This window comes from Myodes glareolus, chromosome X, assembly GCF_982192425.1.
Source record: "Myodes glareolus chromosome X, mMyoGla1.1, whole genome shotgun sequence".
Lineage (NCBI taxonomy): Eukaryota > Metazoa > Chordata > Mammalia > Rodentia > Cricetidae > Myodes > Myodes glareolus.
Genome location: NC_142053.1, coordinates 88,412,036 through 88,437,823, shown reverse-complemented (window position 1 = coordinate 88,437,823; position 25,788 = coordinate 88,412,036). Strand labels below are relative to the sequence as shown.

General features: G+C 37.0%; 1 non-coding gene across 1 annotated transcript in view; it reads right to left on the bottom strand.

The window, feature by feature from the left end:
• Positions 1 to 3,324: 3,324 nt before the first annotated feature.
• Positions 3,325 to 25,788, bottom strand: part of LOC125389409 (uncharacterized) — a 35,496-nt gene continuing 13,032 nt past the window's right edge. The window contains exons 3-7 of the transcript XR_015737086.1: positions 24,295 to 24,378; positions 16,148 to 16,252; positions 14,955 to 15,041; positions 12,053 to 12,140; positions 3,325 to 3,444 (exon numbers count right to left, since the gene is read on the bottom strand). This is a non-coding gene — a transcript (uncharacterized LOC125389409). The remainder of the gene's footprint in view (positions 3,445 to 12,052; positions 12,141 to 14,954; positions 15,042 to 16,147; positions 16,253 to 24,294; positions 24,379 to 25,788) is intronic.

Below are 25,788 nucleotides of genomic sequence, written 5' to 3'. Positions count from 1 at the left end.
GAATTTGTGGAGGGGTGCTGTTGAAACCGGGTATGCTCTAGACACCCGGGCTACATTAGCATCAGTTCAAAGCTCTGATCAGGTTAACTGCTGGAAAGTCTTTAATACAAAGCCAATCCACAGTACCAGAGAGGTGGCATTTCTTGCTAATGTAAAGATAGCAATGCAGTCAAGGAAAATGAAGAAAAAGAGAAGCTTAAACAAAAGAAAAAAGATAAAACTTACTCCTTGACAGATTAAAAAGCATAGAAAAGCCTGGTAAAATTTTAAAAAAATGAATGAACAAAATAAGCATTTCAATAAAAAATAGCTTTCAAAAATGAATAAAAAAAATCTTCAGAATTCTCAAAGCCAAAAGAATAATTGAATCAAACATTGAATACAGGAGTCCAATGGCATTCTAGAAGAATCATAAAAAAGAATTAGCAAATTAAAAATATATTATGTAAATTATTCATTCAGAGAGGCAAAAATGGAAAATAAGAAACAGGGAAGACAGACTAAGTGAACTATGGGATGTTATCAGACAATATATAGTCAGTGTAGGAATTTGTAGGAATCGAAGAAAAGTTGGTTTTGGTTTTTTTTTTAAGCTAACCAGGCGAATCAAGTAGTGGTGATATACCTCTTTAATCCCAGCATTCAGGAGGTAAAGGCAGGTTGGTCTCTGAGTCCAAGGCCAGCCTGATCTACAGAGTGAGTTCCAGGACAACCAGGGCTTTTACACAGAAACTCTGCCTCTAAAAACAAAAAAAACAACAACAACCAAAAATTGATCAGACATGGTGGCACACACCTTTAATCCTAGTACACAGGATGCAGATGCAGGAAGATTTATGTGAGCTTCAGGCAAGCCTGGTCTACACAGAGTTCCAAGCTAGCAAACAACGTAGTGAGACCCTGTTGAAGAGGAAGAGGAAGAGGAAGAGGAAGAGGAAGAGGAAGAAGAAGAAGAAGAAGAAGAAGAAGAAGAAGAAGAAGAAGAAGAAGAAGAAGAAGAAGAAGAAGAAGAAGAAGAAGAAGAAAAGAAGAAGAAGAAGAAGCTGAAAATTCTGCAATTCCAAGAAAAGAAACAGATATCTGCCTTAGCTAGGGTTTCTATTGCTGCAATGAAATACCATGACCAAAAAGCAAGTTGTAGAGGGAAGGGTTTATTTGGCTTATACTTCCATATTGCTGTTCATCACTGAAGGAAGTCGGGACAGGAATTCAAACAGGGTTAGAATCCTGAGGCAGAGGCCATGGAGTGGTGCTGTTTTACTGGCTTGCGTCCCTGGGTTGCTCAGCCTGTTTTCTTATAAAACCCAGGAATGGTGTTACCCACCATGGATTGGGCCCGCCCCCATTGATCACTGAAAGAAGATGCCTTATAGCTGGATCTCAAGGAGATATTTCCTTAACTGAGGCTCCTTTCTCTCTGATGACTCCAGTTTGTGTCAAGGTGACACACAAAACCACCCAGTACAATATCAGAATTAAAAAAAATACACACCCAAATAAGGTGACCTGAAAGAAATCCACACTGAGATACATAATAGTCAAGCTATCAGAAGTTAAGAAAGCAGTAAGTGAAAAATAAATCATATACAAACTTTCATATTTTCATATAACGATTCAACAAAATCCTAATATGCCAGAAGCAGCTATTTTATTGCAAAGACAGATTCAAACTGCTGAAAGGGGAGAGAAAAACTTACCAATCAAGAATTCAATAGAAGGTGAAACTGTCTTTCAAAAGTTAAAGTGAGAAAATTGGTTTCAAGGACATGAGGGATTTCATCACCACTAGACCCGCCTTGTAGGAAATGCGAAGGGAGTTAGTTCTTCAAGCTGCAGGAATGATAAAGCAGCACCACACTACCATGAGAAAGTTTGTGACTTGGTTAAGCTTGATAAAGGTAAATATTTAGATAAATCTAGAACATCACATTGTGCTGTTGCCGATCAAAAAGCCATGTTTATATTTCTTCTCAGGTCTCTAAACAAAAATGTTATCCCTTTAAGAAAGTATTTCAACAAACTTGCTATGCCATGCTTTGTTGACACCTGTGGGAGACCGGCCCCTTTCTGAGCAGAAACAGAGGAGCAGTGAATGGGGGACAGAGTGGAGGTGGGAAGGGGGGAGGGCAAGGAAGGAGAGGAAGGAGGGAAAATTGTGCTTGGGATGTAAAATTAAAAAAATTTAATCAATAAAAAGAGAAAGTCTTCCAAAATGTGAAGTGCATGTTGGACCTTATTGGTGGCCATTTTTCAGTAGATCTGCTTAGCTAGGAAGGGAAAGGCCGGTTGTCACTTAGAAGGGAAACAATCAGGTTCATCTTCCAAATTATACCAAATTAAAATACTTGGATTCCAATTGTAAGTACAAATAGGGTGTCTTTTAAACCTCCTATGCTTTTAGAATAAATTTTTCTGTATCAATGCATGACAAACTATGAAACCACAGCCAAGTACAGTTTTGATGAGCATAGTATGAAAGTCAACCTCTGAAAACAGAAATAAAAAGCAGTATTTGAATTAATATGGAGAACATTAGAAAGCTCCAGTTAAGATAAATCAGTATTGTGGGTTCTGTTTCTTAGAAAGGCCAAAAAAGAAATCTTGGAATCTATATCAGAAGACAATAATAAGTCTAATATTCAGACAGATGAGTCCAGAAGCTAGCCTATGTACATGGTATCCAACTTTGTAATCATTTTTGAGCCTTTTCTACCTGTGATAGTTTAAAAGATAAAATGTCCTGTATATACTCAGGCATTTGAATACTTGGTCTTGCATTGGTTGCAATATTTGGGGAAGTTTAGGAGGCACAGTCTTATGGGAGGCCAATGGAAGTAGAATTTGGGAGTTAAAAGCCTTGTTCTGGTTTGCCCTCTCTGCTTTGAGCTTGTGGTTTGTGACATGATCTCTCAGCTTCCTGCTCCTGTCATTAAGCCTGTCTGCTGACATGCCGACCATCAAGATGGACTCCTTTCCTTCTGGAACCGTAAGCCAAAGTAAATTCCTTCTTCCATAAGTGTTTTTTGTTATTACAGCAATTACAGCTTTGATACAGCCAGAGAAAGAAAAATAACAGATATACAAACTCTAACAGAAACCTGTTACATGCAACCAACCTTCTGACAGGTACTAAACATGCTAAATATCCAAGGAAAAAGTATAAAGGAGTTACACTCGATATTAATACAAAGCAGCTAAGTTGAAAACCCAGTCATAGATTTAGATCTCCTTTGTGCAAAGTGTCAAGCTTGCCCAGAGTCCTTTGATTCATTCCTAAACTGTTACTCACATAAAGGAAAATATCTTTACTTCTCTTACCTTAAATTTTCTGCATATCCTGTGAAATGGCTTTATATGGATGCTGGTCACTGAGCAAATCTGTGATGTGTGGTTCCACCAATTAAAAAAATGGACCAAGATATTGATCTTTTCAGCCTTAGCTACCTGTTAAGAAAAGACAAAAAGTACAATAAGCAATCTTGGCATCATATGTTATGTTAATCGAGTTTCCAAATACTGCCCACATGGCACAGAGAATCTATTCTTACTGGACTACATTAATTTCTTGTCCTAACATCAGAACATACTTTCCTCTTTGGAGAATAAAAAGAAAACAATAGAGTGCAAAAGGAAAGTTTACCAAATAGGAAAAGAGACAAAAAAACATTCTCTGTCATGGAGTTAAGATAAACATGGAGTTCTGAATTGGAAAAACTAAACAAACAAACAAAACAAGGATTAATACTTAGAGGAAGGATCCAGTAAGAATAGTAAATCATGTTTAAAATCATAAGTCATAGATCTATATTCCTTCAGATTAGAAAATGATTCCCTTATCTATTTATTCTTACTAGTATTTTTAATACTTACTTATTAAATCTTCCTACTCAATAGGGAGGAGTTTGCCTGTCTTCAGAAAGCTTCTATAAAATCAGAATAATGTAAAACTCAGGGTAATTAACATTGGACATTTTGATAAAAGTAGATATTGATCATTCATTTATTCATTTTTCATGTGACTCTATATGCAAGATGTATCACTAGATACAAAGATAATTAGTTTCTGCCTTTGAGGAGCCCACAATATAACTTGGGGTGAGCAAAGGTAAGTAAATAATATCACTATAGTAGAAGAATTACTGTTACAGATTAACATATAGCTGTCCTTTTACAGCAGCCTGAGAAGCTTGAACCTTGATCAAAAAACAGGACTTCCCCAAGTAAAGATGGGGAAGGAAACAAATTTCCTTTAATTATTTAACTAATTACTAATTCTGTCATCCATTCATACCTACCACTAATTGCTCTATGACTATACAAAAGGCACTTTAGGAGACAGTAAGAATATATATGAGGAAAACACGTAAAAGAATGAATACAAAATGATAATGCATAAACAATAAAATTCCATGCTGGGTAAAAAAAAGCACAAAAGACAACTGTCCTAGTTAGTAGTAACTGTCAAGTTAACACTTTATAAAATCACTTGAAAATTGTAGTCGACTTCCTCAGACTTGTCTGTGATCATATCTGTGAGAGGATGATATGTTAAAATCGATGTAGAAAATTCCAGCTCACTGTGGGTGGCACCATCTTTAGCCAGGTGGTCCTGAGCAGTATAAGAAAGCTAACTAAGCATGTTCCTGCTAGTGAGCAAGCTGGAAAGTTCCCCCATGATTTCTGCTCCAAGTTACTTCTTGAGTTCCTGTCCTGACTTCCCTCAGTGATGGACTGTGATTATAAACCAATAAATCCCACCATTTCCTAAGTTGCAACAAAAATTAAACTATAATAATAACCAAAGAAGATCAACTAAAGTGAATAAAATCTACAATGGTTACCTGTCTGCACAAAACACTGATGCAGTAGTGGCACAAACATTGTGGGAGTAACCAACCACTATCTGGTTGGGTTTCAGGACCACTTCATGAGATGGAATCCATGCCTGTTATTCAGCTGGGCAAGAATATTAGACTAGATAGGCCATGGGCCAAGGGGAAAACCAAATGCTATTGTTCTGCTAAAGCAGTGTTTCTCAATTTTCCTAACTGAATTTACAGGTAGGTGTGACCCTCCTGATATGAGTGCTAGGAATTTAACCCAGGTCCTCTGCAAGAGCATCAGGTGTTCTTAGCTACTTAGCTATCTCCACAACCCCCTAGAAAACTTTTAAGTCCGAAGGATGGCACTTTGATCTCTCTCTCTCTCTCTCTCTCTCTCTCTCTCTCTCTCTCTCTCTCTCTCACACACACACACACACACACACACACACACACACTCACTCACACATCTCCAACATGTCAGGGTCTCACCCATGGTGCTGATGAATGGCAAGCCTTCAGCAGGTCAGAGAAACTGAAGAGGAGATGCAGAGCATGTGAACTACTGGACAACAAGACACCCGGGGACTTTTCTGGGGGCAAAAGCTTAGTTCTTCATTTTATTATTCTTTTTGTTGCTTGTTCTACTGTATTATTTTTTCTGTTCTTCTAAGCTGATGTTTCCATTCTGTCTATTCTTTATGTCTATAAAAATTATATGTCTATAATTTTTTCCTTCTAACTTCATTTTTCCCTTACAGCTTGTATACCCAGCAAAATATTTCAAGCTGTGTAAGAATTACAATGTGGTTATATTCTATTTTTAAGTGAATGATTACAATGAATACAAGTAAAAAACCAGTATATTTTCCATATCCCTTACATGATTAAACTTTTTACGTATTATAGGTGAAAATCAAGTTGTCCTAAGAATTCACATATATTCATACCCAAACAACTTGTTATAGATTAACAGAGTTTGAGCAATCAAGGTATTTTTCTCAGGAAGTTCTGCTGTCAGGCTGCATTTCGTGATTACAAAGAAAGGATCAGTAACTTTATTGTTTATCTCAAACGGTAATCTTATAAGAAATCTTAAAAGAATTACAAATCTAAACTTTTATATATAAAAATCATCAGTCAGCTCTACTTTCAATTCTCAGGATGCATACCCACTCATCAACAATTTTTTTTATATCAGGAAGCTGAAGGCAGAAATGGGTACAAGGAATCAATCATCACCCTTAATCACCAACCCATCCTAGCAAGAAAGGTACATCAGCCAGGAACAATCAGGCTGCCATTGTTCCTGTTTCATGACCCTTGTTCAATTATTAATAGTGTGTCTTTATAAACTTTAAATTATTCCCCCAAATTTTCTACCTCAAAGTCATTAACAAAAACATCTTATCCTAACTTTACAATTCTACATGTCTAAATTCTTTTTAAGGATGATGGTTGAATCATTAATCTGTTCTAGCAGCAATGCTTGGAAAAAGTCAATCACTATTATTGTAAGTACCAATAACACTACTCAGTGAGGACCTAGAGACCCCTGAGAGTTTTCATACAACCCATAGATTATGAGGGATGTGGTGATCATGAAGCCAATAATCAGAGCTCTGCTCAATAACAGCATGAGGTCCTCAGGACATGTAATCCTCAGGGCTTTGCCTCTCCAAAGATTCACTGAGGTGTGGCTTTGCTAATCACCTGCTGTAGAATATTAATATGTGCTAGATTTGTTTATGCTGTGGAACATTTATTTTAATGATGCAAAGATGTGTTGCATTCTTTTATGTTGTATTTGTTTAAATCCATGAAGCTGTGATTCTTTGTCTGTCTAAAACACCTGGTGGCCTAATAGAGTTGAATGGCCAATAGCAAGGCAGAAGAAAGGATAGATGTGGCTGACAGAAAGGAAGAATAAACACAAAGAGAAAAGAGAAATCTGGGAGAACGAGAATGAGTAAGAAAAGGTAGATCAAGGAGAGAGAGAAGGGGGAGAACATCAGGAGCCAGTCATCCAGCTGCACAGTCAGCCATGGAGAAAGAAAAGGAAAAATCCCAGAGGCAAAAGGTAGATGGGATAATTTAAGATAATAAAAGATGTCTAGAAACATGTCAAACTAAGGATAAGCATTTATTATTAAGATTAAGCCTCCATGTGTGACTTATTTGGGAGCCAGGGTGGTCAGTCCCCAAAAGAGCAAAAGAAAAAGAGTAAAAATTCAACCATCAACACCCACCCATGTTCCATGAGTTTCAGTGTTTCCTGTTGGTTTCCCTCACATGCCCGCCCCCGACACTGAAACTCTGGATTATTACCTTTGTACTTTCTTTTTAAAACTTGCCTGAAGTTGCTAGGCTGCTAAGAAATTCATTCCTTGGAATTTTCAGTTCACAAGCTAAGGCAGCAAAGAAGCAGAGATTGAAACTGACAAGCACTCCTGTTCATCCATCAGATAAGGAAGCAAGTTCTCTCCGTTTTGTATAAATGAGTATGTTGCAGTATAAAACAGTTAAAGAGCAGGAAACAACATAGTGAGTGGGACTAAGGACGACTGGATCTTCCTGCATGGATCCTTGCTTTCTCACGTGTGAGAAGCTACTCTCAACCTCTCAAAAATTTTTATGCATGTGTGTGTGTGTGTGTGTGTGTGTGTGTATTAGCTCAGTTTTTAGAGTGTTTGTTTAGCAATCAGTAGATCCTTGCTTAAAGTTCAATCCATTATCATAATGACAAGGAACATGGCAGCATGCGGGCAGATATAGTGTTGTAGCTAAGAGAGCTACATTTTGCAGGCAACAGGAAGTTGACTGACTGTTACACTGAATGAAGCTTGAGCAAGAGACTTCAAAGCCTACCCCCACAATGGCACACTTCCTCCAACAAAGTCATACCTCCTAATAATGCCACTCCTTGGTGGTTCTTTCAAACCACCACATCTATTAACCTGCTTGCATTTTCTATGGATGCATCTATGTAAGTAGAGTATTTAGTTAGTGTGTCAAGATGCTAGTTTAATACACGTGTGTGTGCATGCGTGCACATACACACACACACACACCCCTTGACTTTCTTGAACTTGAAAACTGAACCGTTAAAAGACTTTATAGTGTTGCATTTGACAAAGCACACCAACATTTTAGTTTTTTAAAATACTTAGTGTATTTCTCCTTGCCATTTTGCTTTCTTTGATTTTGATTTTTCTGTTTTGTTTTTCTTTTTGAGACAATGTCTCACTATAAAATTCTGACTAGCCTGGCAGTTTCTATGTAGACCAAGATGGCCTTAAAATCACAGAGATCTGCTTGCCTCTGCCTCACAAATATTGGGATTGAAGACATATGGGATAAAAGGGCCACTACCTCTGACCCTTCATAACATTTTAAAAAAATCTTTCAATTTCTTCTCTTTTAAACATTTATTTTATTTTTTGTTATTATTACTTTTGATAATTTTATACATGAATACTATATTTACATCATTTCCTCTACACACTCTCCCCTTCAAACTCCTCCTGTGTATCTCCCATTTCCTCTTTATTTCATGACTTCATCCTCTTTAATTATTGTTATCACGGTGTTGTAAGAACTCCTTCAGCCAATTGACTTTTAGATACTAGTCCACTTTTGGCATGGTCTCAGGTCATATACATGCAGGCAAAAGTGTGCAGGGTCCCCTTTTCTGCTGGATTCAGTTCCTAGTTACTAGCGCACAGAGAGGACTGTGAATTGCTACCCTTACTGTGAGTTTATCCCCAGATAATAAACCTTTGTTATACTCCATTCTGAACTATTTTGGAACTCTTTGATACACCTACATCACATATAAATATATTGAATATATGAATAGAAGAGAATAAGAGAGTGTAAATGTTAGGGGAATGAGGGAGGACTGAATGCAGATAATGGATAAGATCTGTGAAAGAAGATATAAAGCTAATTACTTTTCTACTTCTAGTTATGTTTTGGATTTTTACAGTTTTGGTGGTGGAAAAGCATGTAAAAATATGTTCAGTAGTGACAGTGTAAGATTCAGTGTGAAGTTCCACAGCTTCAGAATGGCTATTCTAACTGCACAGAACTTCACCATGATGTATAGACTTCAGGTCTGGTTAGTTTCTCTGTGTGACTTTTTTTAATTTTCATGTTTTAAAAATAAAGTTTGGAGGGATGGAGAGATGGCTCAGTGGTTAAAAGCACCAGTGGCTCTTCCAAAGTTTGTGAATTCAATTCTTAGGAACCACATAGCAGCATACAGCCATCTATAATGGGATCTTGATGGAGGAGGGTCATCTGTCTATGTGTTACTTTCATTAGTTAATAAAGAAACTGCCTTGGCCCTTTGATAGGACAGAAAATTAGGAAGGCAGAGTAAACAGAACAGAATGCTGGGAGGAAGACAGCAGTGAGGCAGTCGTCATGACTCTCCTCTCCGAGACAGACGCAGGTTAGGATCTCTCCCGGTAAGCTACCACCTCGTGGTGCTATACAGATTACGAAATACAGGTTAAAGCAAGATATGAAAATTAGCCAACAAGAGGCTGAAACTAATGGGCCAGGCAGTGTTTAAAGGAATACAGTTTGTGTGTTGTTATTTCTGGGTGTAAAACTAGCCATGTGGGAGCCAGGCTGGAACACAGCCCGCCGCTCCTTCTACAGTATCTGGTGCTCTCTTCTGAAAAAAAGGTGTACATGCAGATAGAGCAGTCATATACATAAAATAAATAAATAGATCTTTAAAAAATGAAGTTTATAGTATATGAAAACAAAAGCATATTTATATACACATTTATATACATACACACATACATATACACATACACATTTTTATATATGCAATTATAAATACACACATTTTATATGTATACACATTTATACATATGAACTTATAAATACAATCTACTGAGCCTATTTAGTGTTGCTTGTATGTATATATGTTAAAGAATGACCACTTGGGATTGGATAACCTGTCAGGGGCTTATTTCTGAAAAAGACTAATTTTTCCTCTCTCAATGGCAGTTGCCTATAGTTTCATGTAGTGGTGGGGACTTGTGAGATTTACTACATCCATACTGGTGTCTTGGTTGCTTTTCAATTGCTGTGAATAAACACCGTGAACAAGGTCAATTATAGAAGAGTTTATTAGGGGCTTCATAGAGTGAATTCATGACCATCATGGTGGAGAGCATGGAAGCAGACAGGCAGACATGGCACTGGAGCAGTAGCTGAGAACTTATATTTGGATCCATAAGCAAAGAGAGAAGGGAGAGCTAACTGCACCTGATGTGGGCTTTTGAAACCTCAAAGCCTGCTTCCAGTGACACACCTCCTCCAACACAGCTACACTTCTTAATCCTTACCAAACAGTTCCACTATGCATTTAACAATAAGTGTCTATGGAGAGCATCCTCATTCAAATTGGAATACCAATTGGTGATGTCACAGTGTCAGGCCTTCTTTAGATGACAATAAAGTTAAGAATTCATGACTGTAGCTCCATGTTATTTGTAGAAGACAATCTCACAACAGATATCTTGGTCTTCTGATATTTCCTGAGCCTTAAATTCAGGTATTAAATATAATACAGATATATCAATTTGAACTGAGCATCCCACAGTTTGTTGTCCTCTGCAATTAGTTATGACTTTCTGTAATGGTCTCCATCTACTACAAAAAGAAGTTTCTTCCTCCTTACCATTTTAAGATTATTTATCTATATGAAAGAGACAGACTTTACTAAACTCCCATACCAGAACTTCTGACACAATTTTGGCTGGAAAAAAAGATAGCACATTTTTGAGCAAATAAAGGATTGGTACTTATCAGAAAGGGAAATTATTTTCTCCCTTGGGCACAGTCAGTCCTAGATTGTGCCAGAAAATAACCAGTAAGATATCACAAAAAAGAGGCAGAAAGTTCTCTTAAGGTATAAGCACCTCACTAAGGCATAGCTCTAAATAAAGATACTAACAATCACAAGTTAAAAATGAAATATACAAGTCTGTTGTTGCCCAACAAAATTATATCAATAATCTCAAGTTATCACATTGAAGTAACAAAACTAGATTATTTGGAATACCTTCTCACAGCTTTGTTGGGCAGCAACAGACTTCATAAAGATACAACAAAGGGCTTGTAGAAATGATTTTACATAATGTGTGGCAAAAATAAACTCACATATGCAAACCTCACTTTCTGAATAACAGCAGAAGTCTCAACATGTGGGAAGGGGAACTTCACAAAATAGAAAGTAATAACGAAGAAGTGATCAGCAGAAACCGTTGGTCTAGTACCTATAGCATACACAAATTGACTACCAAAGTTTGTCTGGCAGGAGCTCATCATTGGTATTAGTTCCACAAATTGCATCTTGGATGGTTCTTCAATAAAATTCTACTCTTAGCCAAGTGGTGGTGGCGCACACCTTTAATCCTAGCACTCGGGAGGCAGAGGCAGGTGGAGCTCTATGAGTTCAAGGCGAGTCTGGTTCACAAGAGATACTTCCAGGACAATTAGGGTTGTTGCACAGAGAAACTCTGTCTTGAAAAAACCAAAAAATTCTTTTCTTGATATATAATGCTCTGATCATTTTTTCTGAAAATTTGCCTTTTAATATAAACCCAGTAATAATAACATCCACATATAACAGTGGAGATAGAATTCAATGCAAAGGAAAGATCCAGAGATCCCAAGAATGAGATTCAATGGTTTCAGGGGTTAATGCCAAATCAAAAGGCTGCTATATTTCAAGATGCTTCAATATAAAAATAACATAGATATGTAGCAGGTATGTTTTGTTACTTTGAAATAAAGGCACAATATTGCATTACTATAATTTCTAACACTTGAATAGTTGATCTTTTCAAGATTTGACTATTTTTCTGACTTCAGAACTCAGAGTGAACATAAGAGGTAAATACTACGACTTCCTAATTACAGCAATTCAAACACAAAGGAACTAAGTGCTTTTATCTCATTATCTTAAATTATTTTAAAAACAGAGAGAAAGAATCAAGGATATCCTGTTCTTGAGAAAACTACAGTCTCTGAACGTACTTTTATAAAAATAAACCTTTTTATTATATAATTTCAGACTAAGCTGGAACCCCTAGAAGAGAAACAAATGGACACACTAAAAATTGCTTAATCATCTTAGTCAGTGTTCTATTGCCATGACTACAGCAACTCTTACAAAGGAAAGCATTTAATTGAACCTGACTTACAATTTCAGAGATTTAGTCCATTATTGTCATTGTGGGGAGTATGGTGGCATGCATGCAGACATGGCAGCTGAGAATTCTGCATCCAGATCTGCAGGAAACAGGAAGAGAAAACAATGAGACTGACTTGAACATTTGAAGCCCCAAAGCCTACCCTCAGTGTCACACTTCCTCCAATAAGGCCATACCTCGTAATATATAGCACCACTCACTAGTGACCACCATACAGATGATGTATTAACCTATGAGGGCCATTCTTATTCAAACAGCAAGGAGAGTGACACTATTAGGAAGTATGGCTTTGTTGGAGTGAGTGTGGCTTTTTTGGAGAAAGTGTGACACTGTGGAGGCAGGTTTTGAGGTCTCATATATGCTCAAGACACACCCAGTGAACAGACCACTTCCTGTGAGGCAAGATGTAAGATGCTCAGCTATTTCTCCAGCACCATGTCTGCCTGCATAGCACCATGTTGCACTAAGATGATCATGGACTAAACCTCTGAACTATAAGTAAGCCACCCCAATTAAATGCTTTTCCTTTTAAAGAGTTGATTTGGTCATGGTATCTCTTCACAGCAATAGAAACGCTAAGATACCACCACAACATCTAAATAATATTCACAATCTATTTTACATTATATATATATATATATATATATATATATATATATATATATATATATATCCTCCCTCATATGATCCCATATAAATTTCCCACAACTACTGAAGTTCAGAAAAGTTCAATGGTTTGCTTTAGATCATACAGCTCTGAGTGCCAGGGTGGGAATTACACCGAAGTATTCTACAGTCAACTTTAATTCCTATCAGATAATCTTATTTAACTTAATGCTCTTTTTGTTCAGAGGTAAGAGAGCAAAGGTACACATTTTTTTACTTCTGAATTTCAAATTCCCAACCATATTTCTCAAGGAAACAGATTCAGGAACCATTATTTCAAGGAAGGTATGTACTGTATGTCTAAAGACAATAAGCTCCCTATTATTTTTACATTTATTTCACTTGTTAGAAAGAGGCTATAGCTAGCAATCTCTTACAATAAAAAGAGTAAAACTCAGTTAATAGGTTCAAATATAAAAACACAGGTGCAATTAAAGATGGAGAAAAAATACAATTTACTCTTTCACAAATCATATAATGAGTTCTAAGTAGGCATATCTGAAGTGCCTTTATATACTAATACAGGCATCAAGAAGCTCACATTTTAGGTATTACTTATGCTTAAAAGGCAGGTATAGGAACTGGGGGTGTAGCTCAGTTTTTAGAGTGTTTGTATAGCAATCAGTAGGCCCTGGATTCAATACCAACCACTACATAAAACTGTTCATGGTGGTACATAACTGTCATCCCAGCACTCGGGAGATAGAGGCAAGAGGATCAGAAGTTCAAGTTCATCCTCTGCTACACAAGGAGATCAAGGCCAGGGAACTAGAGAGAGAGTAAGAGAGAAAATAGAGACACTTACTCAAATCCCTCAGTGGATAACAAGATGAATCTTTCCAAAGATATATTATAACATCACAGACTTGACAATACAACTTCAACATTCCCAACTTTTAACAACAAATAGTAGAAGGAGAAGGAGGAATAAAAAGAAGAGGACGAGTCTATCCTTCATTTTCCCTCATCTGTTTTGAAGATTTGGGATTACAGGAAAAGCATAGAGATCTTCACGTATGCTAAAAAAAAAAGTTGGGCATGGAACAAAGCAAGAAATGAAACTTAAATATCAGCAAATAGTGGAAACAAGGATTACCCTCTCTCAAAATGAATTCTTGCCAGACAAATCCATAAAAGACAGTCTATCTACAGTCTTAAAAAATAGATTGTCATAAAAGACAATCTATCTACAGTCTTAGATTTTTCAGGAGGAATAAGAAAAAGATTCTATATTTAAGTTCTTTTTTATTAATATTCTAATCTTTGTGACACCAACATCAACTGAGAACATCCTGTCTGGCATGCTGTAATGATGGTGTTGAATGATAGACTGAACAGCGGTTTCATGTTTCACATGCTTGGATATCATGTCTTAAGAAAAGTTTTTTTTTAATGAGCTTGCATATGTCCTAATTGTGCTGCTTGTTGGAACATGCTGCACATTAATACTGTTTTTACATTGTTCTTGCCAGGCCAATCTAGATTATAGCTGATGATACGGGAAAACATTAACAGACTTTTTTTTCTCTTATCAATTCTGCTTCCTCCCTTCACAAGAAGCAACATGCAATCTACACTATTTAACCCTTCACCCTTTATGGAGCAATGACTGTTCCAAAGATGAACCCGATCAGAGCCTTGTAAAGTGATAGGTGACTGGCAAGTAGCTTTGTCAATAAAATATCAGTGAACAGTGAGCAATTATTATGAGAAATGAGAAGATAATAAAATGGATGAGAAACTTAAGATTATAGAAAACACAAAGACTGAGTCACAGTAGGTTACTGCCCAGGAGTGATGGCTTAGAGATTAGACTGAAAAAAAGTAGAAATAACATTATTATAAAATGTTCAGAAACATTCCCTTAATCCTCTGGAGAGGAACTGATGGTAGGGGTAGTAACCGTGCACACAGACAACAGTAGACATGAAAAGGAAATATCTATTAGCAGTTTGCTAAGCACACAGTAAAATGCATTGATGTATTTAAGCCTCAAAAAAACTTCCTTGAAGAAAATATATTTACCCACTTTTACAAATGAATAAACTGAGTCCAGATATCATATAACTTGTCACAAGTGAACTGGTAAGTGGAAGAACCTGAACTCAAATTTTCTCACCTTACAATCCATTATCAGCCCAGTATGCCTTTCTGAGAAACAAATGGATTTAGATTTTTGACAGTGAAGTAAACCTTCAAAACACAAGTCTAAAACAAAGTAGGCTACCTGAGCATTCTTACAGTGGAGGACCTGAGGACAACCCATGTCGGTGATGGACAACTTCTCCCCGGTAGCAATGTGGTGGGATACCATCTGCAAAACAGAAACGAAGCAGAATAATGGCACAGTTCTTCCACTATCAGTGTACCTGGCTCTCAGTGATGACCATGGTTATCATCAGAAACATATTTACATCTGTAGTCAATAACCATCCTTTGATAAAACACATGGGGGGGTTCTCCCAAACTTAAAGAAAAATAATGGTAAAGCAATGGTAGACAACTCAGTGTTAGGAAGTGTTTCTGTCTGTATGTCTTGTCTGTTTCCCTCTCTTAATGAATTCATTTTGATTTTATGTGTGTGAGTGTTTTGCTTGCATGTATGTATGGGCATCCCATGGATGCTTGGTGCCCTCAATGACAAGAAGCAGTCATTTTATTCCCTAGAACTAGAATTACAAAGAAGCTATAAAAAACAATGTGAGTGCTGGGAACTGAACATGGGTCCTCTGTGGGAGCAGCAAGTGCTCTTAACAGCTGAGCCATCGCTCCAGCAATTCTTTCTCTTTTCACATACAAGAGCAATAGCTTTAGTTGATCAGATCTGAGTGAATGACTACAAGCATACTGTGATGGAGTTTAAAACTCACAGAATTTTCAGGGGACAACAAAACTTCCATTTCTACCAATTTACTTATCTAAATGGTTAGTGATCAATATTATGCCTATTAACCACTATGTAGTTCATAACTATTAGCTATTTAATTCCTATAAAAGACATTTGAAGGTATAATCATTCAAGCCTTAGAATGAAGAAATCCGAATTATGAGAAGTGAATTATCTGAAGTTACATTTGAACTACAAAAGACAGTTCAAAGTTCATGGTTCTTTGTCTTGCAATTCTAACAACTCTAAATGTGGACTTAGGAAAAAAACAAAAGAGAAAAAGCATATGCCCGCTGGTGATACAACAAAGTAAAGCATGTAGGAAGATTACTCTCCAACTCAAAGCTGAGATAAAGTGAGAGCTTGAACAGCAGTGAGAGGGAAAGGGGGTGGCACAGAAATGGAACTAGGAACAGATAATGTATCTAGAATTGTTTGTGGGTTTAGACTTTGAAATTATCCTCTTATCCATTTTGCTGATGTTTCTTGTAACCATGGATCCTGAATGTGTTCTTTCAATGCTTTGGACTTACTGCTGTGTTCATGGAATGGCCTCAGCCGTCAATTCTTCTCGTTGTTTGTGACCTTTAAGTTCTCCATTGACTTGGAAATGTCTTCTGTGAAAATTTCAACCATATCTACAAAAGTCAGGCAGATGTGGGTATCACACACATGTTCCAAGAGGGAATGATTTTCTTTTCTTTTTTGAGGCAGGGTCTTTTATGTAATCTAGCCTGTCCTGGAAATCACAAGCCTCCTCTCTCAACCTCTCAAGTGGTAAGATAGTACATGTGTACACCCAATGCTAAGAAAGGTCCTCCTTTTATTATGAGTGTGTGCACACGTACACATGATTACTCTCTTCTCTCACCATTTTTGATCTTCCTCCCATCCATATCAACCCCCATTCCTCCTTACCAGTCCCTTTACCCTCCCTGAATCTATCAGCCATAGCACTTGTATAGAAATCAGAGGACAATTACAGAGTTCATTCTCTGCTTAGACCATGTGAGTCTCAAGGATGAAACTCAGATAATCAGGTTTAGTGGTAAGTGCCTTTACCTACTATCCATCTTGGTGGCCCTGGGAAGGAGTTTTCTAGATTGAGTATTTTGTCAAATTCAAATGTCTTCCCTAAGAGGTTTTGGAGAGGCAAAGCAAACAAATGAAAATCACAGGTGGGTCCTACCTCTCACTGCTGAACTATTTACTACTTATACATTATTCACAGAGAGAGCGAGCCAGTGCCTTAACTGTGTACTACCTACTATTTATCCTAATAGATTCCAATGGGTAGTATCAATGCAATGGTCCCATAGATAGCCTGATTAAACTAAATAAACCATAAAATAAAACAAAAAGTTATAAATCTGGGAAAGGGGCTGGTAAAAATAATAAGCAGAAGAGTATGACAGAAATAGAAGAGAGATAAGAGAGGATGAGAGAATAGAGTAAACACACACACACACAATTTTCAAAGAAAGAAGCTTAAAATCTCTTAATATTATAAGAATCAATATCTCAAGTATAAAGAAAACCAAAACTCTACCAGCCAACATGAGCAAGACAAGTTTGGGCAGGAAACCTCCATCATCGAGATCAAAGGCCAAGCAAATAACTGTGACAAACTTGGAAGAGACTTAGAAGAAAGGTAAGAAGGAAAGGAAGAACTTCATCAATATTATGAATTAGGTGAATATATTTCCTTTAGCATGCCAAAATATAAGTCCAGTTCTTTCTCCCAGAATCTGCAGCCAGGGTTTGAAATAATGCCTGGCAGCAACAAATCTCGGGGACATGTAAACAGTCTATACGTGAAGGTATATTGGAGTACATCCATTACACAGTACTAAAGAATTAGTTTCTAAACTGCTGGTAGCAGAAGAGCACTTGCTAACTTTATTACCCAATCACAGCATTTTACAGATGCAGAAACAAGCTCAGAGGGCAGAATCGTTTGTGCAAGGTCACATAGCCAGGTAGCATCAGAATTAGTTAGAAGCAGCTTTACAGAATCCTTTTTTAGAATGTTTATCATCATAGCCAAGGAAGAACAATAAAACCAAACAAAAGAAATACTAAGATACTTCTTTCCTATGTGTATTCAATTTATTTCATACTTACATAATTGTGTTGACTACAAGTATTTAAAGAAGTTTATATTCATTAACTTCATAATTCTTAAATATTTGAACTTTCAAATTAACTCAATGTATTCTTGTCACTATTTTAAAGGGGATATAAGTTAAATAAAGAGGTTAAGTAACATACAAGATTTAAAACGTAGTAAATATTCAAGTTATTAAGCAAGCTCTCAATTGTTTAATTACTATACTATTCCATACATATAAACCATATATTACTTGTTGTAAATGAGGTCTGTGCACAACTTCGGCTAGTGAATAAGATAAGATTAAGTTATTGCTCATCATGTCTTATACAATAAGCTAAAACTGTCTTTAAATAGGAAGGTTTAGTCCTATATTAAGTGGTTTATATGTCTGTGAAAAGAAATGTGAAGCCATAATTACTAAAATCCAGTGTAGCAATGAGACCACACACTGTTGTGGTCTCTCTCTCTCTCTCTCTCTCTCTCTCTCTCTCTCTCTCTCTCTCACACACACACACACACACACACACACACACACACACACACAAATCAACAACATAATGACCACAGGCGATACACAAATTCTAATAATAACTTCAAATATTAATGGCCTCAATTATTCAGCCAAAGAAACAGGAAGGCTAGATGGATCAAGAAACAAAATATATCTGCTGCGTAAAAGATAAGCAGGTTTAATGATAGGTACAGACATACAGTGAAAGGATGGACAAAAAATTCAAATGGGACAAGGAAACAGCAGGTCACACATCACAATTCTAATGTCTGACAGAAAAAGTTCAAATTAAGACTAAACAGAAGTGATAAAGAGGGACACTTCATTCTAATCAATGAAAAAGTTAACCAAGAAGACATTACTACCCTAAACATATATGAATCAAACTGTGGTGTACCTTATTTCATAAAAGATAGCGTACTACTGGATTTAAAGACACAGGTTGAGACCAACATAGAAAGAGTAGGGTATTTCAATTCCCCATTTTTTCTAATTGGCAGGTCATCTGAACCTGTAAACAGGGAAACAACAAAATGAATTAACATCATACATCAAATAGATTTAGCAGATATCTATAGAATATTCTATCCAAGCTCCAAACAATATTCATTCTACTTAGCAACACACAAAAGCTTCTGTAAAACAGACCACATTCTGGGACCACATTTGAAATCTTTACAAATTCAAAAAGACTGAAATAACTCTGTGTATCCTATCTGGCTACAATGCAATAAAAATTAAAATGGAAATAAAACTAATCTCTACTAAATACACAAATCACGTAGATTAAACAACTTGTTACCGAATGAAGAATGGGTCAAAGAAGAAATAAAGAATGAAATAAAAATTAGTCCTGGAAGTAAACTGAAATAAAAACACAACAAAACCTCTGGGACACACTCAAAACATACCTATAAAGAAAATTTATCACTCTAAGAGCCTACATTAACAAAAAAAAAAACAGAAAGAGCATGAATAAATGACTTAACAATGCAAATCATAAAGTATCATCAACATGACGATGCAAACATGATCTGAACAAGAACACCATCAAACATGCAAACGTCACAGGAGAAATCTCATGCGACCTCAGCCCTACATGAAGAACTACAGGCATCTAAAGAATGCTGAGAGCAGAAGAAATAGTCTTCCTTCCCTAGGGAAGAGCACACAAATCGATTATACAATACCAAATGATCAGCCCTAAAAAGATATATATGCAAGTAATGTTATACAGAATGAGCAGGTTGTATTTATGTATTTAGAAATGTACATACATACAAACAAGCACACACGAGACACAGACACAAAACACATAAAGACACACACACAAAAACACATATATGTAGCAACAATAAAAAAGATGTCATGAATTAGAAGGAGAGTGAGGACACATATATGGAGCGTTTGGAGGGAGGAAAGGGAAGAGAAAATGATGTAATTATAACCTCAAAACAGAAAAGATACTTTTAAAATAAAATAAATAAAAGTAATTTTAAAAATATATAATTGTACAAAAATGAATCATTTTATCTCAATACTATGATCAATTGGAGAATTTGTTAATTAAATATAAACTACCATGATCTGATTATTATAACTTAAGTATATACATTTTATATGTAAAAAAATTCTCTCTATATATATATGTATCCCACAATACTCCTTAAAGTATCCAATCATTATGTGTCAAGATAAAAATAAATTATATTTATCTGTAGTCTTTATCCCTCATCAAGAAAAATTCTCTTTGCAGCAGATGGAGATCACCTCAGAAAACCGTAGCCAATCATAATACAGAGATTTTGAACCCAGTCCACTGGATACATTTCCAAAATACTCTAGCACTTAAGGCTCAGGAAACATTGTGAAAGAGGAGGCAGAAAGATTTTAAGATCCAGAGGATCATGAAGTTTGCTGTGAGATTGTGTCTCCTAGGAATATCAGAAGCTCCACCCATAAAGCCTCACCAACATGACTACCTAAATGTGAGCTGAACAAGGATGACACCAACGAAGATGCCATACTGGATGGCAAAAAGCCCAGAAGATTCCATCCCTACACAGAGAACTAAAGGTAACTGAGGAAAGCTGGGTGTGCAATAATGTTTTATGAAATTCCTGAATTAGACAAAATCATTTTTCCAATAAAAGTGATGATAACAAGAGACAGAAACTGGTCAAGAAGTTTGGGGGTAGGGACCTTCAAAAGGACCAGTCTGAATCTTGCTCTTGCTAGAAGCAGGAAATGTTCGGTCTGCCCCTAGGAATGCCAGGAGCAGGACTGCTTTGTTATCTCTCTTAGCCTAAATGAGCTTTCCTGTTATCACAGTTGAGTGGAAGCAGCAGACCTACTTCAAGGATAGGCCAAGTGGAAGAAACAGTGTATCCCCTTGTCCTCACGAATCACCCTACTTACTATCCTTGAAGCACAAAGAGGCTGATGTGAAGAACCTTGGAATCTGAGGACTGGATATCCAAAGTGCAACGGAAGAAACAATAGGAAAGGAAGTTCTTAGACAAAAGAAAATATCATGGCTAAGGCAGGAAGTATAGATAAACATGATGTCTGAACATAGATATTAACAATCTCAGATTCTGATACTGCAAAACTTCCAGAAAGATTCTCAGATGGGCAGTACTTTCTCCGATCTCTGTCAGAGACCCATAAGATCCAGGAGGAGGTTGTAAAGAATGGCTAGTTGAAATACTGTTGTATTTATTTATTTATTTTGCCTAGATAAACCCTCATTTTGGTGATTTACACTATCAAAACTGAAAAACTACACACCTAAAGGTTCTAAAATATAGAACAAAGCCCAAAAAAATAATAACCCTGTACTTCCTGGCTGGACCCTCTTTACCTCTATACAGATCAGCAGGATGGAAAATGATCACCAATTTGTCAACTTTTAAACTGCTGACAACTAGATTTTTCTCTATCCCTCAAGAATATGGTGCCTCCCCTTCCAGACTGAAACGCATTTACTCTCTCAAATCTTAGCTATGAGATGATATGATTGTTTAGTATGGACAATAATAACCTCTCAGTTTTCCTAGCCCATCTAAATCTACAGGAGATCCATTGTATACTTCCCTAATCTACCCAGTCTTCAGTCTTCTATAAAATTTCTATTAGCTGCCAGAGAGTTCTATACTATATGTCAGTCCAGGCAAGCTGCTGAACAAAGATGTAAAGTAGTCGCAGTTTTCTTAGGACAGTGGTGGCCATGCAGGAGCCTAGAGTTAGGATTCCAACAAGAAATATAAAGGGTCTGAAGACGGGTTTGTTTGTTTGTTGGTCTATTGCATCCCCTGGTAGAAGTCGAAAAACAATAAGCCATCAAGAGGAAGGTCCCATGTTAGAAAGGCCAATTTATAACTAAACACAATGGGTTCACATCTCAATGGGTATAAAGCTGAAATAAACACAACCAAGATAACAGAGTGGAGAAAGATTTATTACCTTCAGCAGGTCATAGAGCAGTGCCTTCCGTGAACAAAGAGTGTTAGAGCATTTTTATGTCTTCCCAGTGAGAACTCTCTCCAAGCACTTACAGAAAATATTTTAATAATGATAGACAACCAGTTCCAGCTAACTACAAAGGGGAGCAAGCCCTGAACTGAAATCCCCCTCAACGTCTATAGCTTCACAGGCCCAAGTTATGCTTTGAGTAATTGGACATCTTTTAAGAGACAGAAATTTCAAGGTTTGGTTCTTGGGAAAATTGGGAAGATTTATAATGTAAAAATATTGCCATAGTTATCTTGAGACAGAGCAGGGCCATTCTTCCGGGGCAGCTGGTAACCAGGGTCACCCTGCCTGCCTGGCAGAATTATGCTCTTCCTGATAAGAGGCACAGCCTTGATTAGTGGCTGTCGGCCAGGGTTGTCTACACTGCCAGACAAAAGCAGAATACCACTTTAGCTAAACTTCCTTTTGTGTAACTTAGGATTTTCTAAGCACGTTTACTGGCAAACTCTTTACAGCATTACTTTATTACTCCAACAGAACATCAGGATTTTATTTAGAGAGTCTATATAGACTCACATAGGAGCATGCTCAGTTAACGTCGTGGAGCACACATTTTAGAGATTAAACTGGGGCTAATGAGATGGCCCTGAAAGTAAAGGCACTTGTGCCCAAGCCTGATGGGCTGGGTGCAAACCTTGAAACATACATAGTAGGAGGAAAGAGGCCCCAATGCCTGCAAGATACCCTCTGCTCTCTACACGCACACTGTAGCACACAAGCATCCCCAAGGCACGCACATAGAAAGTAAGCGAATAAACAAGTAAATGTAAAAACATAAAAATGAAAGTAATAGACAGCAACGCCTCTGAGCATGCTCAGTTCGCACCATAAAATTTTGGCTGAACATGAAGGAAAGGATTCTTTGAATGTGCAGTGACCCTGAAGGTGCTATCTCTATTCAGTGGTGGGCACAACTGACCTGATGAAACCACGATGAACTTCTCCATGCTACACACCAGTTAACACAAACTTTAAGAATGAGTACAGACCCCTGGGGGGAGGGGAAACCTGATTTTTTTCTGAAAATACAAAATTCCAGTCAACCTGAGTCAGAGTAGCTTTTCCTTTCTCGTATTTGTTTTCAGCATACAAAGCCCTCTGTCCTCTGTTGCCTGGGTGATCTCATTCTGTTTTGTGTAAGAGATTCCTCTATTCATGAATTGCAAATAAAAGTCAATTAGATCTATGTTTGGTGTGGTTGTGTGTGCCCTCCCGCTGCAGTACACTAAAACAGGAGCTTAGAATCCTTTTTTCTAAAAAGCATTTATTCCCAGGAGTGCATGTAACTAAAAGTAGAGCAAAAATCTTCCATGTCTTCCCTCATGTTGAGTTGTCTCCTTTGTCTGAAAGTGTGGAGACTGTCCTTAACCTCTTTCCTGGTCACTCTGGGTTCCCAGAACAGCAGAATCTCCCCACAGAGGACCCTTAGACACTGTCCTTCAGATGAGGGAAAGGCCACAGACTGAAATAGAGGTGATCATCTATACCAACATGGACCACCTGGGGATACCCTGAAAGACCAGACCTCGATCAGGAGGGCTTAATTGCACATACTTCTTACTCTCTATTTAAACCCAAAGTTTCTCTGCTAGTACCTTGATGAAGGAGTCAGGACCACTAGACCCCCTTTTGAATTCCTCTTCTCAGTATCTACACTTGTTGGGATCAGGCGATCCTCTGCTCTACATTACTGAATATTGTGCAAAACAATGTTTTGGGTTTTTTTCAGGATGTGCATTGCCCTAAGAGATTCCATTTTACAGGCAGCTTGGGACTGCGTTTTAAGGGAGGAGGAAAGTGACTGCAGCCCCCGAGCAGATACAGAAACAGCACCGTCTGTCAGGCATCACCCATCTAATACAGACTAATAAGTGACCTATATTCCTGGGAATAGAAATGGAACCCAGCCTACAAGTTGGTCCACATCAGTTTATCATCTGATACCTTAAGGATATATTAAGGACTGAGGACAATTCCTGGAACTTTGACTCCACAGGTACCATGATGTTGATGCAGTCTTATCAACTGCCTGTTTACTTACTTGTTTGCCCATCTTGCTCTAGAATGGTTCAGTCTTTCACCTACCAGATAAACTTTACAATTTCACCCTCAAACTGGACTCTACTGTCTCCAGTAACAGCTCCCTCCCAGCACTGCTCTGGTTAATTATCTTATCAGTGCAGGCTCTCTCAACCCAGTTGTGAACCTTCATGAACCCTGTTGCAGTATTATTTAAAATATATGTATGTGTGTGTTAAATTCTAGTTAAAGTATCATTCTATTTATATGCATACAAATCATGTATTTATATGCACGTTATAATTCATATATCATTATTTTTAATACAGCGAATGATAAATATATAACTATTTAACCTATATATATGCATATAAATACATAGATGTATTCAATGTGTTCTGTGTGCTGTATGATATGAGTTAATAATAGTAATTAAGACTGGGATAAAAGGCATTTGCCTCAGCCAGGCTACCAAGGTATCTACATCACCAAGCCACTTTTACCTTTTCCTTTCCAAGACAGGAAATGCTCTTGCCTGAAAATCCAGAGAACTCCGGGTTACAGGACTGGATCAGTATTGAAGATGGCTAAAGGGTAGGTAAATAACAAGAGAGAGGGCAAGTAAATAACAGCTACAAAGGAAAGACTAGACCAAAAAAATAAAAGTTTAACCAAGATCGTTAAGATTTGCTATAAAATACAGAAAAGACTCTCAGGACTCAGAAGGTACTTAAGGGCTAGAAGCTGAGAAAGGGAAGAAATTGGTGAGGGAGTAATGATTGCTCACATGCAAGAGGAACGTAAAAAACAAAATGTAGTAAAAGCTGCAAAGTACTGCTTCAAGAGGAACATGGATATAAAGCACTTTTTAGGGGGGTGTTGTGCCAATATGAATGCAAGAGAACAGGGGAACATGATAGGAGCATGTGATAACTTCAGTCAAATGAATGTTATAGAGAAATGTAGATTTTTTAAAATGTGTATACACATATGGTAAGTATAAGTGTTTGGGGGATATATGAGAAGGCCTGATAAATACACACTGCCTTATAAAACTATATAATTTGAACTTCTTAAAAGCTATTAAAATGGTATCTTTCATTCTGGTAAGTTTTCATAAAAATCCCGAAACGGTACTATTTATATATAAAACTCATTAGAATCAAAGTATGAAATTGTAGATTGGATAAAATGGATTTTGAAAATAATTCCTCCGATAAAGGCTCTGGAAATAAAAAATAATAATTAATTAAAAATTCATTTCATGGGTAAATAAATATATATATTCTGTAATATACGCAATACTCATAAAATATAAGTCAGACCTGGTAGCTCATGCCTGTTGTGGGATATTTGGACACTGTGTGAAGATGTATTTCTGTGATTGTTGCAATCAATTGTTGTAATAAAAAGCTGAACAGCCAATAGCTAGGCAGAAGGTATGGGAGGGATTTCTGGGGAAGTGAAGGAAGCAGATGAGGAATCTAGGCATGCAGGAGGTGCCAAGAGACACAGAGAGGAAACAGGAGGTGCAAGATGGAAGAGAGGTGGCATCATGTGATAGAACATAGATTGATACAAATGGGTTAATCTATGTGAGTTAGTTAGGAACAAGCCTAAACCATAGGTTAAGCTTTCATTATTAATAAGTTTTCAAGTCATTATTTGGGATCTGGCTGGCAGGATAGAAAAAGATTCATTACGTATACCCTTAATCCCAACACTCATGGGATAGAGGCTGGAAGATTTCTATGTGCACAAGATGAGCCTTCACAGTGAGTTCCAGGACAGTCAGGAATATGTAGCAAGATACTATCTAAAAAAAAAAAACCCTAAGCAAAATAAAATAAAAATTAAAACGTTTTGTACTAATCAAAGCATCTCAAGTATCAAGTAATACACACCAAATTTTTATTGGATTGACTGTTATGCATTTATTTTTCAGAAATATTCTTATATGCTATACTGGGTGGTTTTGTGTGTCATCTTGACACAAG